The sequence below is a fragment of the Cryptomeria japonica genome, chromosome 2 (genome assembly GCF_030272615.1).
Source record: "Cryptomeria japonica chromosome 2, Sugi_1.0, whole genome shotgun sequence".
NCBI lineage: Eukaryota > Viridiplantae > Streptophyta > Pinopsida > Cupressales > Cupressaceae > Cryptomeria > Cryptomeria japonica.
This window is the reverse complement of record NC_081406.1, coordinates 376,700,273-376,723,233: the sequence shown is the minus strand read 5'-3', so window position 1 is coordinate 376,723,233 and position 22,961 is coordinate 376,700,273.

Genomic DNA, 22,961 nt, shown 5'->3' with positions numbered 1-22,961 from the left:
TCTTTTGAATGTTTTCTATCTTAGCAGCCATAGCCATAGAAATATTGAATAGGGAGAGAAAGTACACAGGGATCCCCTCGAGGGAGGAGGAAAGCAGCTGCAACTTCCCCGCACTACTCAGGAATCTACCTTTCTAGCCAGCCAACTTTGTTTGCATTCTTTCAAGGATAGAGATCCAAAAGGAATTAGAGACATCCTTAACAGTCAGTGGGAGACCAAGATAGGTGCTAGGGAGGGAGGCTTTTTGACAGCTAAGGATTCTGCAGACTTTATCTTGGAGTTGGGCATTAGTGTGAAAGAAGTAAATGTTGCTCTTATCATAGTTAATGTGCTGGCTAGAAGCCAGAGCATAGGCGTTAAGAATGGATTTCTAAGCCTTAGCTTTGAAAATAGAGGAGACACCAAAAAGGATCGTATCATCAACAAACTATTGTAGAACATTGGGGGGTGTCATATAGGCAGGCTTGATACCCAATAGAGTACCCCTACGAACCAAAGAGTTCAGGGTAGAGGCCAACACTTTAGCAAGGATGATGAAAAGGTAGAGGGATAGAGGATCCCCTTGCCATAGTTCTCTGGAGGCCCTGAACTTCTCCAAGGGGTTCCCATTTAGCAGTACAGCACGGGTGATAGTAGAAATGCATTCCCTAATAAGTTTGATAAGTTTGTCTCCAAACCCCATAGCTCTGAGAACTTTGAAGAGGAAGTTCCAATTGACCCTATCATAAGCCTTGGAGATGTCAAGCTTAAGAACCATCCTCGCCTGATGACATTTATCCATGGAGTGAATAATCTCATGAGTAGCGATGACCGCATCAAGAATATGTCAGATAGGAACGAAACCCTTTTGGGATGGGCTAATCAAAGGATCCAAAAAAGGTTTGAGCCTATTGATAAGAACTTTGCTGAAGATTTTATAAATAGTGTTGCAGAGGCTGATGGGGTGGAAGTCCTTGAGAGAATATGCCTCCTAAGTTTTAGGAACAAGAGAAATGAAGGTGTGATTGAGTTTGTTGAGGAGCCTTCCCGATCTAAAAAAATCTCTAGTAGCCAAAACAACATCAGGGATCACCACATCCCAGAAGTCTTAAAACAAAGTCAGGGGGAAGCCATTAGGACCTAAAGCTTTGAAGGGGCCCATAGAAAAAATAGCAAACTTGAATTCCTCCTCAGAGATAGGGGCCAAGATGAGGTTGTTATCTTCCACCAAGAGGGGTGGTGGGAGGCAGTTAAGAAGGTCCTCCCCTCAATATTCATCATCCTAAAATAAGGTTGCAAAGTAATTGGTAGTCATATAACCCAAAATAACAATGTTGTTGACTACCAGATTATTGCCGTCCATGAGGGAAGAGATGTGGTTCCTACGGTTGTGGATAGAAGTAGATCTGTTAAAGAAAGTAGTATTTTTATCACCCTCTTTGAGCCATTCAACCCTGTATTTCTATTTCCAATATAGTTCCTCTTTGTGGGAATTTTCCTTCCATTTTCTGTGGAGGGTAGCCTCCTCAATATGGGTGGCTTCAAGGGAGTAACCTTGGTCAATACACTCTTGTATAGCAGTCATTTTACTATTGAGCTCCTTTTTTTGCTTGAAGATATCCCCCAAGGTGTACTTGTTCCAACCCCAGACTTTTCTTTTGACCAAGTCGAGCTTCTAGGCAATCCTGAACATAGGAGTACTAGATATGTTGGTACTCCACCATCTTTTAATGTAGTCCTTGAACCCAAGATGATATTTCCACATAATTTTATACCAAAAAGGATACTTCTTCCTAGCAGCATTAGTGGTATTCCATAGGAGTAGGGGGTTGTGGTTAGAGACCGTTTTGGGGAGGGCAGTGAGCTTCAAGGCTGGACCAATTCCCCAGTTACCCGAAATGAGAAATCTGTCAAGTTTGACTTGGATAAGATCCTTTCCCTTCCTAAGATTGGACCAAGTGAATTTTTGCCCCAATAGTTCCACATCCATTAACCCATTTATGCCAATGAAGTCAGCTAGATCTGTCATGTTGTCAGAGTATTCAGGAAGGCCTCCCAGCTTCTCAGAGGGAATCAAAGGGGAGTTGAAATCACCCACAATCAGCCAGTGAGCATTGGCATCATTTTGTATTAGAGCATTTATATCATTCTAGAGCATTAATCTACAAATCAGACATTAGGGGCATAAACATTAACAAGGATGCAGGAGTCCATCGGGGAGGAGAGTTCAGAAACCAAAAGGTTGGCCAAGGAGGAGAGAAAACTTCCAGAAATATGGGAGGGGTCCCACATGGTGACCAAACCACTAGAGGCTCCAGTAGCCTCACTAATAAAAAACTTAGCACCAGGCCATATTTTCCCAGCCACCATGGAGAAGGAGGAAAAAGACATCTTAACTTCTTGGAGAAGAAGGACCATAGTTTTATTTTCAAAAATACATATTTTTAAAGCATATTTCTTTTGAGGGTTGTTCAAGCCCCTCATGTTCCAAGAGAGGACCTTCATTTCTTACCTTTTATGGTCATCTCCAAGGTCCTTTTCCTACCATTGGCAATGTCCCTTGCTGCCTCCTTTTGTCTTGATAGTCTCTGCGATGGTCGTCACTTTGAGATCTATCCCCACATCAGGCTTAGCAGTCCTGGTCTTGCGTCTTTGAGTAATCCATCCCTCATTAGCAAAGGTCATGCAATCACTAGATGATGCACCAATGGCATCAGGAGAATTTAAGTCCTAGTTCAGAGGGGAGCCACCAATGGGGAGCGAGTTGTCTCTGGGAGGAGAGAGGGGTCCCTCGCAATCTCACCATCTTCCAGTTGATCAGCCAAAGAAACCAAGCTGGTTGTCGGGGACAAACACTGGACCATCTGGGCCGGATTAGAGGCTTCCTCCACAATCTTTGTAGGAGATTGGAGAAGGTTGTTGATACTCTCAGCAAATGAATATTCTTCTATAACTGGGTCTTCAATAGCCAAGGGAGGCAGGTTCAGGCCAGGAGTAGGGGTGATAACAAGCCCCATAGCAAGGTCATGGTGAATAATAGGATCATTTGGCACTGAGTCCTCCCCCAGGGTTAGGCCCTTGAGCTTGAGGAGAGGGGGTGTTGGGGCCTTGCATTGAGAGATAACATGCCTAGATTTGCGGCTCTTCTGGCAGAAGGTAGCATTTTCATAAACCAAAGCTTGAGTCCAGCTACCCATCCTAGGTTTGAGGGTTATGAAGTTGGGGAGGTTCTTGCTCACAGTAGCTTGGACACAAAAGCGAGCATAGGCTAGGCGTGATTTGGATCTGGTGATTTCATCAACACCTACAAAGTGGCCAAATGAGTTCCCAATCCATTTGAAGATGGATTCATCCCAGTATTCAAGGGGGAGCCTTGGGAGATGAACTCATACCGGTGCAGTGTTTTGCAAGTCAGCCGCAGGGTCAAAGCCAACCTTCCAACAACAGAGGGAGAGGTTATTATGACCATAGGACCAGCAACCAGAGAGGACATGGGTGACAGCCTCCTCGGTAGTGTATTTGAAGAGGAATAGGGCACCAGGCATAGCACTGACAGAAACACTCCCCTTTAGCTTCCATTTGTCCTTGACCCATTTTTGAACCATCCACTATGGGGCACAAGGAGAAGAACTTCCCCACCAGAGTATTAGCCACGTTCTATAAAATGTGGTCCAAGACAACATCAGGAAGCTCAAAAGGCGTTCCCTCCTCAGATTGTGAGTGAACTGGGACAAAGTTGGGGTCCACAGTCTCTGAATTTTCAACTAGCACGTTCTTCCATCCTTTGAGATTCATGTTGCCAGCTGAAGGCTCTGAGGATAGAACAATCGACATGGCAGGAATAGGGTCAGAATCTGAAACTACGCTCGTGTCCTGAGGGCTCTCCAAAGGAGAACCGTCAAACTAAGGCACCACCAGAACAGAAGGAGGAACCATAGTGGGACCAATAGAGGATGTGGCAGATAGTGTTAGCAACGAAAGGTCTAGACCGGGGGCCGTGGGTGGTGGGGGGAGATCCCCACCAACAGACACCACCATGAATGATGAAGGTTTAAAATTTGATATTTGCATAGTGGGAATTTCGGGAAATTGATTGTTATCATGTTAGATTCATGACAAGAAATATTTTTTTATTTTTTATTACTATTTATTAAATAGTTATGGTATCTTTAAATTACAAGTGAATAATTAGTTATTTTAATTTTTATTTAAAATATTTTATTAATACTTTTTATTGAATGATTAATATATTTTGTAATAGTAATATAATAAATATTTTTCTTATGTCTAGATTCAACCCCAATATTTATTAAGTTATGATTAATATTTTAATTTAAACCCTATTCATAACTCTATATCAAATCATAACCTTGATATTGAAAAAAAACTCAATTTGAACTATAGTCCTAATTAAACATTAAACCAAATCAAACACCAACACTAAACAAATTGAACGTTAACCCTAATCATAATCCTAAACCATATGAAAACATAACCCTAACCTTAAATCAAAATGAATCCTCACCCTAACTCTAAACCAAATGTAATTCTAACCCTTAAACAAATTATTAATCCTAAAACTAACACTAAAATAAATTAAATCATATTCCAAATATTGAATGCTAACCCTAAACTAGATTAAACCCTAATCCTAAACCTGATTGAATATTCTACCAAATTAAATTGTAAAATGTCATAATAAGTATAACTTTTTATACCTTAAATTAAACTAGATCAAATTATTAATATACTTTTTATAATAACTTAAATTTAAATAAATCAAATTAATTAATTAATGTAATTAACCGCTTAATAATTAAATCAAATAAATTAAAGTAAACTAAATCAAATAAATTAAATTTAACTAAATTAATAAACTTAAATTACATAAATTAAAACATTTTAATACTATAATTTAATATTATATAAGTAGTAAACTTAAGTTAGTATTTTATTCTAAATTAAATTGAATGCTAAACCTTAACCTAATTTAAGACTAAACCATAAAATAAATTGAGCCATAAACAAATCTATAACAAAATTTTAAACTGCAACTCTAACGTTGCACCAAATTGAACCCTAACCATTAACCTAATAATTTAGCTTTAATTTTGACAATTTGACTCTAATAATTTATCTTAAACTTTGACAATTTGACTCTAAACCAAATTGTACCACAATATTAGCACTATACCAATTAAATACTAACCATAAACCAAATTTAACCCTAACCCTAAAAATAACCAAATAACCTTAACCATGATAGAGCAATAAACTCAATTCAATTATGAACAAATTCTATCCTAAACCAAACTCAAGCTTCAACCTATACAAAATTGACCCTAAACCCTAAATCAAATCTAACTATTAACCAAATTAAATCTTAACCCTTATCCTAATTAAACACTAAAGTAGGTTGAACCCTAATCTTAAATAAATAGTAAACCATAGTGAACTCTAATCCTATATGAACACTAAACTAGATTGAACAATAACACTAAATGAAATTGTACCCTAACTTTAATACTAAATCAAATGGAACACTAACCTTGAACTGTCACGTTAAACTTATATTACAATTAGGGTTATAATTTAACTATAGCTACTATTATATCAGCACTAAAGTTTCGATAAAATTAGGATTAAAATTTAATAATGGCTACATTTCAATTTTTAATTATAATCAAAACATTTCCACAATATTATTATGGACATGAAAAAGGCATAATATTATTAGTAGTTGAGTCGATTTACTATGTTAGTTTATTCTTACCATTCTATAATTGTTACTGAACCAAATAAATGAACACAAATGAGTATTAGGTGAAAGTATATTCCAAATTAATTAAAAGTTTTGAACTCGTTATCAAGATGAAAGGAGTGTTTAGTAAAGTAACTCATACAATATCAAATGTAGAGCACTTATTTCATTTAAATCTAAATTGAGCAAATGCAATTTAATTTTCATCATCTCGTTGATAGAATAATTCAAAATGCATCAAAATGTATATATTCAATTTATGAACAATTATATTGAATCAAATGAATGGACAAATATGAATATTAGGTGAAAGCATATTCTACATTTATTAAATTTTTTAAAATTATAATCAAGATGAAAGGAGTGTTTATTAAATGTGGAGTACTTATTTCTTTTAAATTTTAATTGATTATTTAATTAGCATCAAAATATCCAGTTTGAATAATAAAGACAAAATTTATTTGTCATGGTAGTTACCTTGTAACATATATCAAATTTATGAAATTTTGATATTATCAAATTGCATGAGGATAACTAAAATCTTTAAAGATTTAGATACGGATTCTAAATAATTTAAAAATAAAATTAAAACATACTAAATATTATTTTAATGACCTAAAAAATTTACTTTAAACATTTATGTAGAAAGTGGATCCACAAAATCCAATAATAAGATGCAAATGATTTGAGCCAATTAGATTGAAGAAAAACAATTTATGTAATTTGAAAACTTAAAAATCATTGGAAAAGCAATTGAATAATAATGAGTTAATGAAAATTTGGTCTAACTGGTAGCAATAGAACTAGCCTAAAGGCAAGTACTAATAACAATTTTTTACTATTTTTTATATTTTTTTTTGTATTAAGTATCATAGAATCACAAAGCTCATTTTTTGCTCCTTCAAGCATCCACGATACAAACTTATTACAAATACCAGCTCCTTTCGAGCAAACTTATTACAAATACTAGCTCCTTTCGAGCACCAAACTAGAAACAACAATTGGAAGACCAAGGGTCACAACTTAGAAATCCACTTTAAACAACCAATGGAAGACCAAGAGTCACAACTTAGAATTCTACACAAAGGTGTCCCTCATGGGAGTTGAACTTGGGTCTCCATATTGAGAACTCAATGCTTTAACCAACTAAGCTCAACCCCTTGGACTATTTTTATATTTAATAATTATTCTAAAGAAAAAGGTCAAAAAGAATTAAAATAAATGAAATACAAAACTTTGAATTGGGAAGTAAAATATAAAATACAAAATTATATATATATAAACTATGTATTTTATGGATTTATAAAATTTATTTTAAAAAAACAGATTTTTTAATCATTTGAGAATTCAACTTATTAATTAATTTTCATAATTAATTCAATTTTTTTGGAAAAAAATCTCTACTGAAAGTTTAATTTTTATTTTAAAAAATTTATTCTGATCTTTTTTCTTCTAGTTGATTATAGTAAGTAAAAAAATCAGTTTTTTCAAAAAAAAAAAATACACCAAATTTTAAAAAATACAATCTACTACTAGCATATATGTCTTAAATTTTAATTTAATCTATATAACATATGCCGAGAGATATCCTTCTCGAGGTGCCTATTTTTAATCAATTTTGAACCCTAAATAAGCACCTCGAGAAGGATATCTCTCGGCGTATGTTATATAGATTAAATTAAAATTTAAGACATATATGCTAGTGGCAGTTGCGTGGCGCAACATGGAAAACATAAAATAAATTAATATATAATTATATAGTATCTTTTTATTAAAATAAATTATATTATAATATTATTATATTATTTTATCGTTACAATTTTATATATCTTTTTGGACTATTTTTATTAATATATATGTGTTGCAAGATCAAAGCAAATACTAAAAGATCTAAGATATATTAAACTTTGTTTAATGGCATGTATTATGGTTATGGTTAGCATTAGGGTTAAGGTTAGTGTTATGGTTGAGGATAAGGTTTACATCATGGTTTAGATTAGGGTTATGATTAGGTTTAGGGTTATGATAATGGTTAGGGTTTATATCATGGTTAGGGTTAGCATGGTTAGGTTTAGGGATAGCATAGTTTAGGGTTTATATCATGGTTAGGTTTACGGATAGCATAGTTTAGGGTTAAGGTCTAGAGTTATGGTTAGGATTATGGTTAGGGTTATGGTTTACATCATGGTTGGTGTTGAAGTTAGGGTTACAGTTATGATTAGGATTATGGCTAGGGTTAGGGTTTACATCATGGTCAGGGTTAGGATTAAGGGTTAGTGTTAGGATTTATATTAGTATTTATATCATGGTTATGGCTAGGGTTAAGATTTACATCATGGTTAGTGTTAGGGTTATTGCTTGGGTTAGGGTTTACGGTTTGGGTTATAGTTAGGTTTAGGATTATAATTATGGTTAGGGTTAGGGTTAGGGTTAGGGTTTACATCATGGTTAGAATTATTGATAGGGTTAGGGTGTACACCATGGTTAGGGTTAGGTTTAAATTTATTTTTAGCCAAACAACTATCCAGCCCTTTGGATGCAGCAAGATATTAATACCCTTCATATATTATTAATATATTATAATAGATGATTGGTGCATCCTAAGGGTTGTAGAGCCATTCCCGATTTTTAGGGTTAGGGTTTAGGGTTATAATTAGGTTAGGTTAAAGTTAGGGTTAGGGTTATGATAAGGTTAATGGTTTAGAGTTGTGGTTAGGACTATGGTAAAGGTTATGGTTTACATCATGGTTCAATTACACTAAATTTAGGGTTAAATTACTATTAAAGTTTAATTAGGATTAGGGTTTGGGCTAGATTAAGGTTAGGAATATATTAGGATTAAGGTTCAATTTAGGTTAGGGTTAAGTTTAGGGTAAGATTATTGTTAAGGTTAGGGTTTAGTATTATGGTTAGGCTAGCATAATGATTAGGGTTAGGGTAAGGATTATGATTAGGGTTATGGTTTGGGGTTCTGGTAAGTTTATTGTTTAGACAATGGTTGGGGTTAGGGTCATAGTTAGGATTATGGCTAGGGTGAGGGTTTACATCATAGTTAGGGTTAGGCTTAGGTTTGGGGTCCTGATCAAAATCTTTGTTTAAGGTTAGGATTTACATCATGCTTAGGGTTACGGTGATGATTATGGTTGGGGTTAGGGTTGAAGATTAAGGTTAGGGTTAGGGTTTAAGGTTAGGACTAGGATTATGGATAGGATTTACTCTTAGGATTAGGGATAGGTTTCAAGTTATGTCTATGGTTAGGATTAGGTTTAGGGTCAGGGCTAATGATTATTATTAGGGTTAGGGTTTATGGTAATGGCTAGGTTAGGGTTAAGGTTTAGAGTTATGGTAATAATTATGGTTAGGGTTATGGTTTACATCATGGTTGGGGTTGGAGTTAAGGTTAGGCTTATGGTTAGCCTTAGGGTTACATTTATGGTTAGGATTATGGCTAGGGTTAAGGTTTACAACATGGTTAGGGTAAAGGTTAAGGTTTAGTGTTAGGATTAATGTTAGTGTTTATATCATGGTTATTGTTAGGGTTAGGATTTGCATCATGGCTAGGGTTAGGTTTATTGCTTGGGTTAGGGTTTAGGGTCTCAGTGATAATTAGGTTTATTAGTTAGGTTGAGGTTTATATCATGGTTAAGGTTAGGGTAACGATTATGGTTTAATATTAGAGTTAAATTTATGGTCATGGTTAGGGTTTAGTGTCACGGTTACAATTATGTTTAGGGTTTACATCAAAGGTAGGGTTAGGGTAAGCACAATCATAGTTACAGTTAGTATTAGAATTATAATTGGGGATATGGTTAGGATTAGGATTTGGTTTATGGTTGTGTTTTGGAATAAATTTAAGGTTAGAATTATGGTCAAGGTTAAGGTTTACATCATGGTTAGGGTTATGATTAGGGTTAGGGTTTAAGGTTAGGGTTATGATAATGGTTAGGGTGTATATCATGGTTAGGGTTACCATCAAGTTTAGGGTTTGGCTTTGGTTTAGGTTTATGGTTAGGGTTAGGGTTTAGTTGTAAGGTTAAGTTTTATGGCTAGGGTATAATGTCAGGGTTACAATTGCATTTAGGGTTACATCAAAGTTAGGGTTAGAATTAGGGTTATGGTTCAATTATATTAAAGTTAGGGTTAAATTAGTATTAAAGTTGAATTATGATTATGGTTTGGGATAGATTAAGGTTAGGAATAAATTAGGATTAAGGTTCAATTTAGGTTGGGGTTAAGTTTAGGGTAGGATTATTGTTAGGGTTAGGGTTTAGGATTATGATTAGGTTAGTATTTTGATTAGGGTTAGGGTAAGGATTATGATTAGGGTGATGGTTTGTGTTATGGCTAGGTTTATTGTTTACATCATGGTTGGGGTTAGGGTCATAGTTAGGATGATGGTTAGGGTTAGGGTTAGGGTTATGGTTAGGATTAGGTTTAGAGTTAGGGCTAAGGATTATTGTTAGGGTTAGGGTTTATTTTTATGGTTAGATTAGGTTTAATATTTAGAGTTATGGTAAGGATTATGGCTAGGGTTATGGTTTACATCATGGATGGGGTTGGAGTTAGGGTTAGGTTTATGGTTAGGCTTAGGGTTACATTTATGGTTAGGATTATAGCTAGGGTTAAGGTTTAATTCATGGTTAGGTTTAGGGTTAAGGATCATAGTTAGGATTAATGTTCGTGTTTATATCATGGTTATTGTTAGGTTTAGGATTTACATCATGGTTAGCGTTAGGTTTATTGCTTGGGTTAGGGTTTAGGGTTTGGGTTATTGTTAGGTTTAGGGTTATAATTATTGTTATAGTTATGATTAGGATTTACATCATGGTTAGGATTAGGGTTTACATCTTGCTTAGAATTATGGATAGGCTTAGGGTGTACATCATCCTTAAGTTTAGGGTTACTTTTAGGGAAACAACTATCCAACCCATAGGATGCATCAAGATATCAATACCTTCATATATTATTAATACATTGTAATCTATGACTGGTGCATCCTAAGGGTAGTAGAGCCATTCCCTATTTTTAGAGTTTGGGTTTAGGGTTATGATTAGTTTAGGTTAGGGTTAGTGTTAGGGTAAGGGTTAGGGTTAAGGTTATTATTAAGGTAATGGTTTAGAGTTGTGGTTAGGACTATGGTAAAGATTATGGTTTACATCATGGCTTGGGTTAGGGTTAGGGTTAACATTAGTATTATAGCTCTAGGGTTATGTTTTACATCATGGTTGGGTTAAGGGTTAGTGTTAGGATTAATGGTAATGTTTACATCATGGTTAGGGTTAGGATTATGATTAGCACACACCATTATTAGTGTTATTGTTGGGATTATGGATAGAGTTAGGGCCTAGGACTATGGTTAGGTTTAGGGTTTGATCATGGTTAGGGTTAGGGTAATGGTTTAGGATAGGGTTTAAGATTAGGATTAGGATAATAGTTAGGGTTTACATCATCATTAGGATTACCTAGGTTAGTTTAGGGTTAGGTTATGGTCAGGAAATTGAGTCTAGATTAAGAATATTGGCAAGGTCAGGGTTTGGTTATGATAAGTGATTGATCATAGTTATGATTAGTATTAAATTTCAATTAAGGTTAGAATTACGATTATGATTCAATTACTTTAGGCTTATAGTTAAATTAGGGTAAGATTAAGTTTAGGGTTAAGATTATGCTACAATTAGGGTTAATATTGTAGGATTATGCATTCATAAAACTTATTATCTATTTTTTATGAAATATTAATAAAATATTTATTATTATGTACATTTATTCAATAATTCTATAATGAATAACTTTAAACTTTGTTCTAATAAAATTAAGACATTTGTAAATAGCTTCAAGCTTTTTTTTAATTAAAATTATTTTATTTTAACCTTTTAAATTTTTGATAAATTATTTTTGAGATTTCTAGATCAATCATCATATATTATTTTGAAATATTTTGAACTCAACTAAAATAGAAAAATCACGTCTATATGATAAATAAGAAACTTTTAATAATAAATATTTAAAATATCTTAAATATTATATAGTATTTTTAAAATATTTGTGCATGCACATAAATTTAATTTTTTGAATATAGAAAAATTATATTTTTATGATTGAAATTTAGAAACATATAAATTCTTTTTGATCTTTCCAAATTGAAAATTAAGATTTTTTTATTTTTTTCTCATAAAAATATTGCTTCTATTCAGCATTCCAAGCCTTTTTAACCTTTCTAAATTGGATATTAGATTCTTTCTTTTCTTTTTAATATTTCTATTAAACATTGTATGTAGCCATTATAAACTTAAGAAATTAAAATATAAATAGAATCTTTTGGAATTTTTTTGTAGATATATAAATAATATTTCTATTATATTTTTGCTCTCTCCATGCAAATCATTTCATGTTCTCCAGTTAAACTAAATTCTATTTATTTTAAATTTTTAATTGAATCACCAGTCAATTTTAGAATAAATTAATTTTACAATTGATTTTTGAGATTTACAAATAATATTTTAAAAAATTTAAATAAATAAATTGACCAAAGCTTACATTCATTTTTTTTTATGATTCGTAATCTATTTGATTTCACTTATTTGACCACCTTATTTTTTTGTTGAAATGATAGATCAATAGCCATTGTATTTCACTTCTATTTATTTGTTCGTGAGTTATATTAGTATTGAAAAGAATGGATGTTGCCCTATGTCTGTCAAACATTTGTATTCTCAAAGAATACAGGGAATGCATAAAATATAAAATATTCTTCTCACGTGTATAACATAACCTTATGAATCATAACTAACTTGAATAAAAAAAACTTATACAAATTATCAAACTTCAAAAGAAGCACATCTAATTTTTATCTCCTCGAACATAACCCTGATTCTTGAGAAAATTGTGAAAATTTGAGCTTAAAGATTTTAAGCCATGATTAATTTCTATTTGCTTGATATTTTGGAAAATGGAACTTGGATCATACTAATGTAAATATTTAATCACTCATTGAAATTGTGAAGGCATTAGCATGGAAATGCAATATTTTCAAAATGACTAAGGACATATAATGGAGGAAGAGGCTTTAAAACAATAAGAAGAAGATGAAAATAAACTCATAAACTCATCAGAGATTAGGCATAAACTCATTTATCTCCAAAAATTTCACAGTAAACAAAGAAGTCTTTCGCTTTCCCTAAATCGGTAAATAAGGTGTAGAAATAAAACTTTAAAACATCTAATTCAGCAATTTACTCTCTTAATTTCTCCAATTTGCAAGCAATCATGGAATTTGTAAAAAAAACATAATAGAAAAACACATACATAGCTATGACATATATGAAACGACTGACCTTTCAAATTCCATAATCATAAAAATTTAATACGTCAATGTGATTGTAACTGCTAAATATTTTTTTTCTTTTATCAATGTGCAGAGACTGTATAGGAATGCCTCTCATCGTAATCATTAATGGAAAAAGAGAATACTCCATGTTTGCAACCTTATATGTTGTCAAAATAAAGGATGAAGATTTAATGTTTTCATATTCCAACAAATATACAAGAATAAAGTTCATATGAAGTGAATCAAATCAAAACACAAGCATGATTTTTATCTGTATAAAATCTGAAAAAGTCGTTGAAGGATTGTAAAAACTATTACAAATAAGTTTTGCCAAAAAAACATCCCAACCTATGCATGGATCAAAAATGCATTTTTGAACAAAATAGGTACATTACCTACCAAACAAACCCCAAAAATAAGCTCTTCGACTGAGACTGCTACAGTTCCAAATGGATTGTATAGATTGAAAAAACAATGATACAAATTAGTTTTTAAATTAATATTTCCATACGTCAAAAAACAAGGGAATGAGGTTAAAAGCCTACAGTAATAGAAAATTCGGCGTGGGCAAAAAACAGCGGAGGAAAATAGTCGTACCATGAGAAAAAATATTAAATTTTGATAAGGATTTTTGGAAACCAAAACCTCTATACACGCAGAGATAGAATCACACCAGCAACAACTTATCCTCTCTAATATTCTGATGATGAATCACAAAATGTGATCCAAAATATTGATTAAAGAAATACACACAATCATATGAAAAAACAACAAAAAGTCATTAAATATAATCATATAAAAAAATAACAAGTTATTTAATATTGTTCTTAAAAAAAATTTCGTTCCAAAAACCATCAGAACTTTCTTATGCATAAAACTGCTAAACAATTAATAATAATTTTTAGCTACAGCTAGACTGGAAACACAAGACACAAATTTTTTATCGAAATAATGCTTGAACTGGGAAAAGCTAAAAGGCTTGTAATATCGTGGATGATTGTCGTCCATAAACTCTGTTGGAGCCCATATTTCTTTATCATAAGGAAAGTGTACAAACAAAGCGATAGACAGCCAATCTGTCCATCCTGTGAAAACAACCCGGTGCTCTGCGCTGCGGAATCTGTGGTTTGTTCATGCTTGGAAGTTCACCCACAAAAAATATTTATGTTAATAAGGACGATAAATAAATTACAGTTAATGGGCTCTCTGTCAGAAATTCACACCTGCAGAGAGTCACCTACATTGATAACAAAGGAAGAATATATGGGCTTCACATTTAACACTTAAATTTTAACCATAACACTCTCCACTTCTATTTGTAACCATTATTCATGCATAACTGACAGGAATACGAAAGGTTTCTTTTCAGTTACAGAATGTCCAATCATTTCGACTTCATCGGTTATAGAATGTCCATGAATATCCCAGTCATCCCCAGGAATACAAAGCACTTCTTTTTTCTTACACCGTTACTGGTGATGACTCCTATATGATGCCATTGTAGGTTATGCCTCTTGGCGTAATTATTAGATAGGTCATATAACTCTTTTATATTTATAAAACACATACCTCATTTATTATTAACTAACAACAATCAAATTAATGAACAAGAAAAAATAGCATTGGACCCACCACGTTTCTCGCCCACATGATGCATCCATAATGAATGTAAAATTAAGGCAGTCAAACAATAAAATTAACATAAAATTACTAAATCCTAAAAAGTAGGGCAGTCAAATCTTAACAAGCATGACTTTTTAATTGCTTATTAGTACTTGTCGTTAGCCTAGTACTATTGCAATCGGTTGCACCCAACTTTCATTAACTCATTATCATTCAATTGGTTTTCCACCAATTATTTCTATGAATTTTTTCTTTTGATGATTTTTTTTTAATTTTCAATAGTTAAGATGCTTGATTTGTAAGTTTGTAAATTACAAAAATTATTTTTCATTCTAATTGGCTCAAATAATTTGCATCTTATTACTGGATTTCACAGATCCACTATTTCCATGAATTTTTTAGGCAAGTTTTTAGGTATTAGTATGTTGAAATTTTCTTATCAAATTTATTTTACACATCAATCAAACAAATATTTAACTTGAATTATCTAAAAAATTATTTAGCAAATTATTTAGACATTGCATTTGAATCTTTAAAAGATTTATATAAACAAATAAACACACACACACACATATATATATAAATATAAATTAAGAATATTATTTTAATTATATGCAATAAATTAATAATATAGTTCTAATTTTTATAATTATAATATATTTTTTTTATATTGCATATTTGAGAATAACGTTGTTTACAAAAATGTTACAAAAATATTACTCAGAGTGTCTACTTGGACCCCCGGTCGAAATTTACAAAAACAACATACAGATTACTTACTGCGATTATACATGGGGGAGTATCTTCTTCTAGATCTATAGACTATGCTATTAATTACAAGGCAAAACAAAAACCAGTATCATCAAGGCTGCCAGTCAATTATCCTTGGAGAATTTGTTCCTGAGGTGCATCTATCCATGTAGTCCATCCCCTGGGGCCCTCCATCCAAACGGTTTGTTTTTCATCAAGAAGTTTTGTGAGCATCTGTATCTGATCTTTAACAGGGTCTCACGCTCTGGCAACCTCTACTCCCAAGGTCTCCAGAGCTAGGTCTACATCTTTCTTTCCTATGATTTCCTTCCTCCATTTGTATCCATTTTCCAACTCATGAAGGAACATCCTTGTGTTTCCATATTTTACAAACCTGAAGAATTTGTTCTTTTCTACATTCATCGTCACTGATACCTACAAGAGAATTTGATGAAGGGTGAGTCCACGAAAAGACTCAGTAAGGGCCCTACCTAAGCCCTGAAACTTATCTTCATTTCTTATTTTTCAAATGTACCATAAAATCTCAGAAGTAAGAACATACCAAAAGAGGTTAGTGTCCTTTTTCAAACCCTTAATATATCTAATTATAACATCAAGAACAGTAAATTGAGCAGGAATAGCAATACCAAACAATAACCAGATTTCTTTAGCAATGCTACATTCAAAAAAATATGTCTAACTAATTCAAGAACCCTGCAAATATTACAAATATCACTGCTATTATGATCTTTTCTGATTGGAAACCTACTTATAATTATAGCCATTTAAAACACTTCTCTTTAGGAGCGACAGGGCTACTCCAAAGCCTATTAAAAACCTTTTGCCATTGTTTAACTAAAAAATCTGCAAACCACAGATTATTAACATGGGAAACTATTGCTTCATCATATGTTAGGGTATTATAAATAATACTAGCTTTAATATTAAAAACCGAGATGGTATTATTCCACCAAAGTTCCTTGCAATAGTCTATATCATTCTTGCATTTTTTGGGCAAGTAAAGTTTCTCGCAAGCTTTTTTCTAACATATTATAGGTTCGTTTATGGGAGATTTGAAGGTTAAATCTAGCTCTAAGGGTATCCCAATCCAGCAGCCTATCACCCTTAATAATATCCTTAAAGAAGCAGATGCCTTTTTTTGCCCATGCTTTGGTAGAGCACCCCTGAGTAAGAGCCAAGGGTTTGGAGGAGTGCAAGAGGTTCCACCAAATGGATCTACCTCCATGGATAAACTCATTGTTGTTGACTCTATTATTGCTGATGAAGGGCTTAACACTAATCCAAGCCTTCTAGATAGACTTGAAGACATTGGACCCTTGTACTGAGACCTCAAAATCCCCAGCCACAAGGTCACAGAAAGGTAGGGATTTCCAAGTTTTGGCCTTCTTCGGTACAGCCTTCAAAATGTTATTCCTAACTAGAACCTTCCAAGGTTCATTACCATCTAAAGCCTAGAAAATTCATTTTGCTACAAGAGCAATTCCTTGGATTCTCAAATCCTTAAGTCCTAGCCCTCCCAGACTCTTGTCCTTATGACACCATTCCCATTTCACAGAATGCATCTTCTTTTTACCTTTTCCATCAAACCACGGGAAATTCCTGATGGTTTTTTGTATTTCTAGGATCTGGTAATTAGAGAACATCCATACTGATGAGTAATAGATGTTGTAAGAGGATATAACTTTTTGACACATCTGCAATCTCCCAGCGAGTGAGAGATATCTATTATCCCACTTGTTAAGCTTTTTGTCTATCTTACTTCTAACCCATTGCCACATCTCTTTGAGGGATGGGGATATGGCAAACAGAATTCCTAGGTACTCGACTATTTTGCTGGGTCCTCCCCATTGGATCCCAAACTACCATAACCAATCCGGAGGCTACTCCTCCCACCCAAGAATGGTAGATTTGCTTTGTGAAATTTTAGCCCCTAATATCTCTCCTAGGAATTTGATTTTTCCTTCTAGGGTCTCCATATTTTGTTTACTAATTTCCAGAAAGAGTGTTGTATCATCAGCAAATTGTGCATTGATCAACTCCTCCCCATTTGGAAGTTGGACCCCCTATACTTTAGGAGAGATAGTAGAGACTCTAAGTATGTAAAATAGGGCATCGGCTACAATAATGAAGAGAGAAGGGACTAAGGGGCAACCCTGTCTAATAGATCTGCCTAGAGTAATGTTTTGTGACAGGGATCCATTAACTTCCACCTAAGCTGAAGTATCTTTGAGTAAAACCATAATCCATTTACAGAATTTTGCTGGAAAACCAAAAGCTTCTAACATAATCAGAATAAACCCCCATTCTACCCTGTCGTATGCTTTCTCAAAATCTAGGAGAAACGTGGCTGCATTCTATCCTGAAGTCCTCACCCATTCCATGGCCTCCCAACTGGTAATTAGATTTTCTAGTATATATCTTCCTTTGATAAAACCTGTTTGTGTGGAACAAATGAACTTAGGAAGAATATTCTCCAATCTAATCGCCAGTGTCTTGGCCAATATTTTGTAAGATATATTAAGGAGTGTTATCGGTCTCCAGTTTTGTGTTATCGGTCTCCATTTTTTGATAAGGGACTTGTCCCCATCCTTAGGAAGTAGTTTGATAATCCCACTGTTAATTCGTTCCCCTAAAGAGCCAGTGTTAAAGGCCTCAGTATAAAGCTCATGTAGGTCATGACTCACCCAATCCTCATTAGCTTTGTAGAACTCTACTGTCAGCCCATCCGGGCCCAGAGATTTGTCATTATTCAGGCTTTTGATGGCACCTTTTAGTTCTTGCAGAGTGATGGGGCCCCTTAATGATTGTGCATCTTCCTCTGAAATCTTGGAAGGAATAATCCTTCTGCACCTTTCTCTTGTCTCCTGAGAAGTAGCAGAGTCTTCAGACATGAAGAGACCTTTATAGAATTGGAAGAATGCCTCCTTGATATCTTTTAGGTCCTTTACTTCTCTATTTTCTACCCAAATCCTATCAATTTGTTCTCTACACTATTTTTGCTTCAGCATATTGAAGAAAAACTTGGATCCTTTATCCTCGAATTGCATCCAATGCACCCGAGCTCTAATTATGGCCCCTCTGGTCTTAGTTTGCTGATGCTTTCTGAGACTATCCCTAGCCAAGGCTACCTTTTGAGTAAGCTCAATACTGCAGGTATTGTCTTGGATCTCAGCCTCACACAAGTGGAAGTTTTTAGATAGTGTTTTCTCTTTCCACCTATAATCCCTTGCTTTTTTTTGCCCTATGGTTTGAAGCAGCACCTGCCAAATATCAACATTTTGGTTCCATCTGTCCACACAAGAGTTTAACAATCTATTCCTTTTGTTAAACATCCTGACAATCTTGACCACACTCAACACATCCGCATCTAAAAGAAGGCTGGAGTTCAAAAAAAATTTATCCTTAGGAGTTCCTTGGCTCTTGGGGTAGTCTCTGAGCCTAACCTAAGAGATGATAGGATGGTGGTCTAAAAGAGTGGTCAGAAAAACTATCATGGGATTGCCATTATTGCCTAGGTTAAAGGAGAAATGGTCTTTATTAACATAGAACCTATCTAGCCTACAAAAGATCCTATGCTTCCCACTCTGATAGTTGCACCATGTGTACCAAATTTCGGAGTTATCTTTCTTTTTACAAAACAGAGGGTCAAACATCTTTTTTCGGCTTTTCAATCTTTCCCAGTGAATTTTCTCCATCCCTTTCCATTCCATAGGGATACCTCCACTTTTGTCTTCTCGAGTTTCAACCATATTAAAGTTACCCCCTACAATCCAAGGAATATCCGATAGTGTAGCGATCCAATCCCATAATACAATTCTCTCTCTGTAGTCGTTGGAGGCATAAACAGAACAAATTCCAAATCTTAATCCATTATCCTCGAGGGACACCCAGACCACTCTGTTACACAGTGATCATCCTTGGTTTACTATGCGCTCTTTCCATTTGGGGTTAATAATTATTCCAACACCTCCTCTACCTCTATCATGCTTTGAGGAGACCTTGATAGAGTCTTTCCATATAAATTCTAGGTTGACTTCCAGGGTAAACTTTATAGCCTTGAGTTCTTGAAGCATAATAAAGTCTTTGTTCTTATGTTGGTTGACAAACCTTCTAACTATGTGTTTCATGTCTAGAGATTCCAGACCCCTAATGTTCCAAGAGATGCACTTCATCTTGACTCAAAGTATTGTTTTATTCTTTGGATGCTTTAAACTTGTTAAATCATCTCGGGAGATGTTTCTTCTCCTCATTATTCCTTCTGTTATTAGCACCCCTATTTTTGGATCCCAGAGGTCTACCCCTTCTTCTTCTAGGGATTGCCTTGGGGTTTTCATTATCCGTTGTCCATTCTCCTTCTTCTCTTGTGCACTCTTCTCCCTAGTCCTCCTCCTCAATTTCAGAAGCCTTCCTATTCTTCCCCTGACTGGGGGTCTCCGGGGTCTCAGAACAAGGTTCCAAAGCCTTCAACCTATCTAGAAGGTCTAAACTAACACCATCACTAGATAGTGGATTAACTTCACCAGCCTTAGGGTCAGCAACAATGACCTCGATCACACAAGTATCCTCAAGCTCTACAAACTTCTTAGGGGGAATGACAGAGATCGCATCAGGAGTGGGTTCAGTTTGGGAGGAAAGCTTTGCCTCGGTGATGTATGGAGGATCTTTTGATGGATCTATTTCAAATGAAACATCCATTTCTACCAAACTTCTATGAGAAGTTTTATTTATCACCCCAGACCGGCTCCCTCCCAAACTCAGCTCACTACTCACACCGTCTCTATCCTTAGGGTTTCGAACTCCATGGTTATCACCATTAGAAGCTAAGCTAGAGAATTTAATCTATGGGGGGACCTCAAGGCCATCATCCTCCATAGGCGATGTTAAATTGCTATCCAAATTTATCTTATTAGTCACATACATTGAATTACTAGGACCATTTGCCCTATTTTTTTCCAATGCTAATTGTTGAGCATTTTTCCTCCTTCTTTTCTTAGGATTTTTCCCCATAATCTGAAACTCATCCTTTGAATTCTCATTTATCTATTTTAGAGCATTTGAGATCACAGAGTGAGGGGTGGGGGCAACTCCAAAGCTGCCAAAGTTGAAAAATTTTCCAAGTTCCTGGGGTTTAGAATTTTCTCCATTTAGTATATTATTGATTTTTTTACTAATGCCATTGAGGTTTTCCATGCTCGAGATGCACATTGTATGAACAGGTGGTGGGTTATTGGATTGATTGCGAGATCTTTCTGAGCCCTTAAGTTTATTAATAATTAGGCAATTCTTGAGAATATGCCCCTCTTTCCTGTAGAGAAAGCACACATTCATCCCATCAAGGATTTCAACAGGGCATACAACAACTTCAGATTCGAGATTAATATTGACCGTTTTGGGGAAATCACAACTAGGGTTAATTGATATCAATACCCTAGCATCCAAATGTGGAATAAGCAAGGATGAATTATCCACCCGAATAGCTTTTCCTATCGGTTCCACGATTTGGGGTATGAATCTCCATAATAGTGGAGGCACTTCTCGAATTAAAACTCATCTAGGGCACGAGATTGCAAGAATTTCTTCATTGATTACTTCCAATGACCATTCTAGGACACGAAATGTGTATTTTCCGATAGACCAATACTGTTTACTAAGCACTTATTTCTGCATTTTATGATCTTTAAAGAAGATAACAAACAACCCTTTTTGAATGAGTCTATAGAACGAAACCAAATATCCTAATTTAGTGTTCCATACATTCCTAATCCAATCATCAATGAATTTACGTGCAGGGCATTTATCCACATCTACAGTAGCAAAGAAAATTGCAGTATCTTTAAGTCTATCCTTTTCCATATTAATTTCTTTACACATTAAGTCATTAGGAGAGATGGAGATAGATTCCTTGGCAGAGTAAGGGTCCTTACCTTCTCCACAAGGGCTGCCATTAGGGTTCATGACAAACCTCGCACCTTCGTCGACAGAGGGAGAAGAAAAGGTAACTGCATCCTTGAATGTTTTGGCTTTAAAAGGGGCAACATTGTTGCGTTTTCCAGAGCCTCCAGACGAGTCCTCCATTAAATGGCATTAAACGTTCACACTATGGCAGGCAAGGTGAAGCTACGGCGAAGAGGATGCTGGGAGCGCAACCTGCACACAAACCAAGATATTAACTTACCTTCATGTAAGGTCGCGTACATCCCCACGTCAGAGCCTGTGGCCCTACAACCCAGAGTTCAAACCCTAGGCCTAGTCAGAGTTGCCTTATAATTATAATATATTAATAATATAATAATTAAAATACATAATTAATTTATAATTTTTCATAATTTAGAAATTACGATTATAATTTAGGGTTAAGTTAGGTTTATTGTTTAATTAATGTCAGGTATAGTTTTTAATTATAATTAATATTAAAATAATGGTTAAATTAGGATTCAATTATGGTTAGAATTCAACTAAACTTATATCAACACTAACCCTAATTTATCCTAGAATAGTAAGTTTAATCATCAATATTAGTCATGATTTCCTTTAAAAATATTTTATGAGTTTGTTTCAATTTAATCATTGGAGATCTCTAAAATGGTAGAAATATAATTGATATATAAATAATTATGTTAGAAAAATTAATTATTCAAAAGAAAAATCTATAACTAATTAACAAGTCTTCATCCAGAAGTTTAATCCTCTATATATTAATAATTATTGAATTTTGTCTATAATAATATATTTATATTTATGTATACTTTATAAAAAACAACCTTATAAATAATGAAAAAGTGTAACTTAAAGAAGATAAAAATATAAATAAAATTTTAAGTGAAAAGAGGTCCATAAGGTGAAATAAGCCTCAAGAAATTATTATTATAATTTTAGGGGTAAGCTAGGGCTATGGTTTAATTAAGATTAGGTATTTTTTTTTAATTATAATTACTATTAAAATTATGGTCAAATTAAGATTCTATTAGGGTTAAATTTCATTACATCAATCCTAATCCTTACCCCCAAGCTTTAACCTAGATTAGTAAATGTAATCATAAATAGTAGTTTTAAATTCCTTAAAAGTTTCTTGATGATTTTATTTCAATTTAGTGATTCAATTTTAGATTGTCTTAATTTAATTACAAGAATTTTATTAATATAATGGATGGTAATTGGTTTATTATTTCTAAATTTGATATTTGATCATGTAAACATTTATTTATCAATATTTTGTGATCATATTCTATGATTCAACATCAAGATAAGTTGCTAGAGAAGGGAATTTATCTAAATAATAAGATTATGTTTCAAATAATTTTTAATTTTTAAGTTGCCAAATCGTTATTCACATTTTTAGAATTAATTCAATGAATTAGAAACTTGTATACACCTAAAAAATGATCTGAAAATAATTAATTAAATAAGCAATTATTTAATTAATCCCCCTTCCCAATTTAATTGAATTCATTAGCAATTTGATTAAATTCTCTCATTCATCTACTTATTAATAAATCTAAG